The sequence below is a fragment of the Malaclemys terrapin genome, chromosome 1 (assembly GCF_027887155.1).
Source record: "Malaclemys terrapin pileata isolate rMalTer1 chromosome 1, rMalTer1.hap1, whole genome shotgun sequence".
In the NCBI taxonomy this organism is placed as follows: domain Eukaryota; kingdom Metazoa; phylum Chordata; order Testudines; family Emydidae; genus Malaclemys; species Malaclemys terrapin.
Genome location: NC_071505.1, coordinates 111,605,987 through 111,613,633, shown reverse-complemented (window position 1 = coordinate 111,613,633; position 7,647 = coordinate 111,605,987).

The window sequence follows — 7,647 nt, the reverse complement described above, 5'->3', positions numbered from 1 at the left end:
TTGGATAGATCATCCTTGTTGCTCTTGCCCCCATGTTTGTGGGGCTCTGCTTGACCAAAGCCCTTTCCCTTTCAAATCCCCTCAGTGCTTGAGAAGCTTATCCCTGTTACACACGGGGAGGGGGAGCATCATAGACCCATGCATCAGTTATGTCCTACACAAACCTTTTAAGTAGAATGTAAGTGGAGCCTGGCCTCTGTACTGACCCTTGGCCCAGGGTGAAATTGATAATGAAGGGTTAATGTCTCTTCCAGATGTGCTTTGATGCCCTGGCCTGCTAACTACCTTTTTGTCTGGGGATTGAGAGTGCACATAGTGTTGTCTTGATAGCACCTGTGCTCTTAATGGCCTTGTGCTGGATCAGAAACTGTCTCTTGCATCCTCATCTCTGTTTCATGGCTCCCCAGCAACATAAGGGGTGGTAGTTTAGCTCATAGGAAAACTTGGGCAGCCATAGCAACTTGGTGCCCTGCCAAAGATGGAATTAAAATCTTCTCATTGTAACTTAAATGCATTCTCTGATTGCCAACAGCCCCCTCCTGCTTCCTAAGGGGGAGCACAAGTAGTCTTGCTCCAAAGATGCCAAGGAATGAACCTGGGATTTATAAACTACCAGAGGCAAGGAAGCTGCATTTTGCAGCAGCCCTAGGTTCTGAAGCCCCAATAGAGTCTGTGTGGGCACCAAAATGGACCCTTGCACCCTCCATAAGAGTGGTGAAACCTCTCCTACTGTGCCCCTCCTCTTCTCCCCCCCCCCCCCCCCCCATTGGTGCTGCTTCCTGGGAACTAGGGTCAGTAGCTCAAGCCTGCCCTGCATTGCTGGCTGCTGTGATAGGTCACCCACTTACTTTATTCTCTTATGTAGCGCTGTTAAATTGCCCTTTGGGAGTGGAGCCATAAACATCAGCCAAACCTAGGGCCTCTGGACATTCCCAGTTTTGGTCTCTGGGCTTTTTAAATGCAGAAGTTTTTTCCTAGATGTAGTTTGCTCCTTAGGGATGCCCTGAACTCTAATTCTCTTTCCCTTTCCTTCCTCTCCCCAAATTGCTGTGAAGTGCTCTCCAAAGTAGTAGTTACTGCTACTCCTGGATTGGCCAGCAGCTTAATGCTGCTGCAGCAGTGCCAGACCCTGCTTTAACTTTCTTCCCCTTCCTGACCCTGATGCTTCCAGTTCCTTAGCCCTCATTCTTAGGGGAGAGTTTGAGGCTTGCGTCTTCGTTAAAAATTCTTAAGAATGTCTGAAAATTTCCCAAGATGAAACTCAACATGAATACTTAGTTTTGCCATGAGTGTAGGGGACTGGACTAGACTAGACGACCTCTCAAGGTCCCTTCCAGTCCTATGATTCTATGGAAGATGTCAGCTCAGAAACAGGTTAATTTTAATCCTCTAAAAGATTTATGTGATCCACCCTGGCAGTACTACAAATGATTCTTGATATCAAGTGGAAAGGCCTGACTGATGTCTGTGTTTTGTGCCTCTGCACTTCTGTTGACATCACTGGCTGTACTGACTCACACCACTAAATAAGATCCGTATTGAGGGCCACAGTCTCTTTGCAAACATACCCATTTTTAAGCAGCCACTCACTCATGCAGAGCATAAGCTGTGATCTTTTCATAAATATATTTTGTTCTCAGTTAAAATATCAGAGTACAGGTTTGTAGATTTGCTATGAGCACCTTATTTTTCATACCTCCTCTTTGGTAACACTGGATTAGCCTAGTAGGGTTGCACAGGGACCCAAGCTCCTTCCTTCCACATGAAACACTAATTCAGGGGGCAGTAGTTTCTGAAGCAAGCTGTGTATTCTGTCAGTGACCCTGGCAAAGAGGTAGTGTGTGTCTTCTCCCCCCAAACCTAACCCAAACAAATTATACACTTATATGCACTTTAACATTATGTTTCACTGTCACCGCTCCAGTTTTACTAATTCAAACAAGACCAAATCTCAATCGCTTCCAACTTCAGCTAATGGTGACAGGTCAGCACTTTTAGTGCTGAAGTGTGCTTTCAGCGCTTTTAATGCCAGACAGCGTTTATGGTGCTGTATTTCCACACAGAATAGAGCAGCGGAAAAAATCTCTTGCATCAGATAGGGAGAGAAAACCTGGGGTGTTTTTGCCCCTCACGTTTATAGTTCAGTCCGCCTTTGAAAAGCGTTTTCCTGGAAGTGACACTTAGATAACGTTCTTTCCAATGGAGAGCTATGGAGTCTGGTGGTGGGGAGGTTTCATGCTGCTGTGTGCTAAGATGCAGATCTGTTTGTTCCTTCCCCTCTTCCTTGCCAAAGAATGGCCACTTGATAAGTGATGCCCCATGAGCTTTGATGACAGCTGGCTAGCGGTGTCAACTTGTCCTTTGTGTTTGGGAAACAAGTTTATCCATTCCCCAGGTTTGTCTGGTAAACACACTTCAATCATGATTTCAGCTTAGGTTCATAACTTTACATATAATGTTGCTACATACATTTCACCAGGCTATTACTGACAAGGGAGGAGTTAGTTTTCAAATGGTACCTCACAAGGCCTATATTATACAAAGTTTATTACAATAGGGTGTGAATACACGGTTGCATTCGGTCACAGTTCCATTTTAACAAAAGAAATGAAAGGCCAAACATCCGAGAATCCTTGGCACCAAGTCCTATGAAAGTTACAATGAGTAGGTATTCCTTCCTTAGCCGCCCCGGAGGTACCTGGGTTTGTTCTCCCCGCAGGTCTTAGTGGGGTCAAGCATCACTGGGAACAGTCAGGATGGGTGTAAGAACAGAGGCTTTGCTCTGAGTTTCTTGGTTTGCGGAAGTGTAAAGCAGTCTTGCTAATATGTGTTGCTCCAAATGACACCATTTACAGACCTGTCTCTTATGCAGAGGATTTTAGATTTAACACATCACTGAAAGAGACTTTCCAGCTATAGGAACCGTATCTACATTCATGAGCCACTCTGTGTTAAGTGACTTTACTATGTGTGCCAGCCTGCCATCACAAGGGCACAAGTCCTGTTTATCTGTAGAGCAGCCCCATCATCTCTGCTTGTGTACCCAACCCTTACCTAGATGGGTGACCTCTAACAGTGGAAGGGGAGCTCATCTTCTATGATGATTCAGTCTGTGGTCTCCCAGCATAGCCAGCCAGTAAGGGTGCTAATTATGATGGGTCTTGTTTGCTGTGGGCAGTAGCCTTACATAGACTTGGGTCACAGAAGAGCTGTTAAGAGAGCTCTAAAGGTGGAGGCAGGTGCCTAGTGGGATTTTCAAAAGTGTCTAGGTACCTGTTGGCATCTTTAGATGCCTCAATAGCTTTAACAGTGTGATCCTCTAACCTGTTGTGGCTATGAGTGTAGGGTGGCCTTCAGCAGCTCCTGTTATTGGTAGTGAGTTAATCACATTACCTGAAGACCATGATGCTGAGGCAGTGCTGTATTTTGACCCATAACTTTTCACTCAAAGGCTTTTAATTAGGATTTTGAAACCATTTCTCTTTGGGAAGGGGTAGAGGAGTAGGGAGAGAACCTTCCACTACGTCTCCCTGCTCTCAAATCCAGGTTCTAGCCAAGTAAGAGCACACCCAGTGCATTCAGCAGTCTGTCTGTCTACATGAGCCAGAAGTAGTGAGGGATTAAAGAGTTCCCAGCATCCATGCGCAAAGTCCATGGGTCCTCTGGCAGCTGGCTGAGATTGAGCAAAAGAAGAATTGCTTCAGAATGTTGGGCAATCCTGAGTGTTGATTGGCTGAGGTGGTCACATACTTTTAAGCATAAATTTGGCATCCTCTACCTGGCCTCCATATTGAATGCTTAGCCTAACCATGAGGTTCAACTATTTCTCCCCACCTCTCCAAAACAAGTGCACCACTTACAACAGCCTCTGGCCATATACTGAGTGACCTTGGGGGAAAAATGATTGTCTGTGAATCTTAAGGGCCTAACCTTTTTGGTAGAATGTTCTATTTTGCAGCATGCTTGTGTGTATTTGGCTGGGGAGGGGAGAGGAAAGCAGACGAGAAGTCCTTTAATGGCTGTACCTCAGTGTTGGAGTGAAGTGAAATCCCTTTGCTTTCTGTTTAAAGCAATGTTTCTCAATGGTGCTAGTCCCTGAGATCTCCCTGACACAGATTAGGAAGGCAGCAAGCCTGTCCCAGATCTCAAAAAGGTTGAGAAACACTGGTCTATAGGAATTAGCTGCAGGTGAGGCACAGATTAACCATTTAACAGCTGGGAGTGAGTAACAAGAAATGTTAATATCCTTGGGACTCTGGCCTCAGTATCATTGCCAGTGCTTCTTGTACTCACAGTGCTCTGTGTATCATGTACTCCCAACTGCGTAAGTGAGTACACCCTCAACCCCCATGGATTGTCACACTTCAACTCCTTCTGTTTTGGAGTGAATTTGCCTCTTTATGGGTGGTTTGACCAGCAGTAGATATGGGACTTCAATAATTGATACAGAAGTGCTTTTTACAGAGTACCGTCCAAGCATTGAGCGATGCTTCTTGCCCTGAACAGCTAACATTCTAAGGGGTTCATCCTGACAGCTGCAGAGCATCTGCATCTTCCTTCCATTGACGTCAGTGGACTTTGGACGAGGCTCAAAGGGAGCAATAAGGCAAGAAGTAGGAAAAGAGAAAAAGGGGACAGGAAAAGGGGCAAAACTACTGAGGACCTTGTATGTGAGGAGGAGCTTGAATTTCATCCAGTAGAAATAGGGGTTGGGTGACCGACAGAGAGTGAAATCTCTGGAGAAGGAGATGACCCCACCAGTGGCACCAGACTAGACTGTGTGAGCAGAGACTCAGGGAGTCCCTCCTTCTATCCCAATGCTGGAGTTTATCCTTCTCTTCCCTTGTCCAGCGATAGCTTTTTCAGACTCTACCGCAGGGGTGGGCAAACTTTTTGGCCCAAGGGCCACATTGGGGTTGTGCAACTGTATGGAGGGCTGGGTTGGGGAGGCACAGCCTTCCCTAACAGCCTGGCCTTTCGCCCCCATCCACCCCTCCCACTTCCCGCCCCCTGACTGTCCCCCTCAGAACTCCCAACCCATCCAACCCCCCTGCTCCTTGTCCCGACTACCCCCTCCTGGGACTCCTGCCCCCTATCCAACCCGCCTGTTCCCTGTCCCCTGACTGCCCTCCCAACCTCTATCCACATCCCTGCCCCCTGACAGGTCCCCCAGGACTCCCACTCCCAACCCTCCCTGTTTCCCATCCCCTGACCGCCTCCCCAGAACCTCCGCCCCCTCCTCCCTGACTGCCCCCCAGGACTACCCGCTCCCTTACCCAACCTCCCCCCCCCCCCCCCCCCCGCTTCCTTACCAGCAGCAGGAACTCGCAGCCGTGACACCCGGCCAGAGCCAGCTGCACTCCCCACGCTGCCCAGCGGAAGTGGCAGGTCAGAGCACGGCCCGCGCAGCGGCCTGGGAGGAGGGACAGCGGGGGAGGGGCAGAGGACTAGGTTCCCTGGCCAAGAGCTCAGGGACAGGGCAGGACGGTCCCGTGGGCCAGATGTGGTCTGCGGGCCGTAGTTTGCCCACATCTGCTCTACAGTATGTTCTGTAATAGTGTACTTACATCTATTTTAGATGTGAATTTTGGTTTTAATATTAAAGCTAATCTGATTCCAGAGCTACTCCTTTGAACCAGTGTATTTGTCTAAGCTAAGGGAAGTTGTTTGGGGAAATAAAAATTTTAATACAGCGAGTGTTTTATGAATGTTTGCAGTGGCAGCCAGGGCTAGTTTAGCGGCTTCTGTCTTAGGGGTTGCTGTGGGTTTTTTTAAAGAGAGATCTCTTTTTTTGTATTTTGTTCTGTTTGTCCAAAAAACTTCTGAGCATGACCTGACACATTTGGCCTGAACAATACATCCTTGTAGCAATTTTCAATCAATGGGCCACATTCATGGCTGGTGTAAACCCCACCGAAGTCACCGGAGCTACTTCAGGAATAAATTTGGCCTATGATGCTTCTAACTTTCCTGCCAATTTTCCTTTTTTGGCAGGGAGGGGAATTTCATTGGTGTAATAGTCTTTGTTTCTGTCCGTTTTTTGTATGCTATGAAAATTTTTTTCTATCAGGGATACTGTAGTGGACGTGCCGGCCCTGTAGTGCGTTGTCGTGTCGTCGTCCTCCCCCCCCCCCCCCCCCCCCCCGCTGGCAGAATGTGGCACTGCAGATGCTTCCAGCTTCAGTTTCCTTCACTGAGGTGGGTCGTCTTAGCTCTTCACGCACCAGTCTGAGCTGGAGATGCAGCTTACTCCTCCAGCTAAGTCACACACAATACCTAACCCTTTCCAGGGTAGCAAGTTCAACAAACAAAAAAGCCCTTTGAGGGCTTCTTTTTAGCCCACCCTCTGGGCCCTATTCCTAGCCCTATTCTGGATTACCGTGGTGAGTCTTTCAGGACCTGGACTACAGCAATTGATCTGCCCCAGGCTGGCTCCCTTGACATACCCAGTCTCCTACCGAATCTGGGTTAGAGCCTTCCACAGGTGCCTCCCCCGCTCCCTGTGGTTCCAGCTTCAGACTGCTCTCACTGTCCTTTTATAAGGCCCAGGTATCCATTAATCTATCATCTGACCCTCCTTAATCCTGCCCTGTCAGGCTGGGCAGCAGCTAATTAATTACGGTACAGGTGTGACTGGCCCCTATAAGGAGAGATGGTGTCAGTCAGCCTTTGACATTTGTTAACACACACCCCTGCTTGACCTTTCAGTTGGAACACTTGGAAGTGCCTGTTCCTGACTCAGGTACATTAATAATGGCCATCTTCACCTACTATTGCAGACACAGAACAAATCTAGGATCACGTAAAGGCAATCTTGCAAAATGGCAATTGAAGAGCACCAGCCCAAGTGTAATACTTTGCCCACCAAGATGCCTAGGATCATGGAATACATTGACAGACTGATACTATCCTGGACAAATCTTATGGAATTAAGAGAAGCTTTACTGAATTAAGTTTAATACCTTTGGACTCCATTGTACTAAACATGCAAGTCTTCGAGTAATGTCCCTATGGGTGCTCCATTGTAGGCGTGGCGGAGCCCTGCACTTCTGATTGGAGATCTTTGCTAGCAGTGTCTGTCCAGACACCAGCCCATACATCTGGAAGGACCATTGTTACTGCTCGAGCCCTGCAAATCTGTGGCTATCCGCTTTATAGCCATGGATATCTGCATCTGTCGACCCTTTTCAGATTGGATGGGTATACAAATTTTGTATCCACGCAGGGCTCTAGTTACTGCACAAGGTTACTTTTTGTTTGTGTTTGTGTCCCCATCCCCGAGGTGCATCTATATTAGTTCAAACTGGATTCTTCAGGGACCAACAAACAAAAAAAGGATTTTTGGATAAATAGCTTGAGTTTAAACAGGCTTAAGGCCTTCTTCTTTATCCAGCAAATGAGCAGGATCCCTGGCCCACAGAAGGCCCTAATTGAGAGTGGAATTGGAAGGCCTGGGCTTACTGAAGCCCCATAAGACTAGGTGTTTGTTCTGAGCTGAAACTATGATGAACTGAAACCACAATAAAACCCCTTAGGTGGGCTGTTGAAGGACTGCTCCTCCCAGGCCCATGTTTGGGTTGGGGTGATCACTGGTGTGCTTATTACTCATGCAGTGTATGTTCCTTTATTGTTTGCAATGTTTTCTCT